This window comes from Orbicella faveolata, unplaced genomic scaffold (assembly GCF_042242905.1).
Source record: "Orbicella faveolata isolate gen_17 unplaced genomic scaffold, um_ofav_v1 contig_26, whole genome shotgun sequence".
NCBI classification, from domain to species: domain Eukaryota; kingdom Metazoa; phylum Cnidaria; class Anthozoa; order Scleractinia; family Merulinidae; genus Orbicella; species Orbicella faveolata.
This window is the reverse complement of record NW_028301554.1, coordinates 13,807,181-13,807,500: the sequence shown is the minus strand read 5'-3', so window position 1 is coordinate 13,807,500 and position 320 is coordinate 13,807,181.

The window sequence follows — 320 nt, the reverse complement described above, 5'->3', positions numbered from 1 at the left end:
CCTATGCCCCTGCCTGTGCCCCCTCTCTGTGCCCCCTCCCTGTGCCCCCTCCATGTGCCTCCTCCCTGTGCCCCCACCCTGTGCCCCAGGAAGGGCAAAGGAGAAATATCCCACAATTCCTGTCGATCGTTCAACTTGAGGATTTTTTCGACGTGCTGATATAGAGAAAGATATTTGACTTCGATTCTCAACTTCTTGGTGAGGAAATGAGCTTTCTTATCCCATTTTATGGATACTGTATTAACATATGTAAGGAATGTTTTAATTTGGTGGCTTTTTCTTTATTTTAGATCACAGTAAAAGAACGGATACGGTTACGC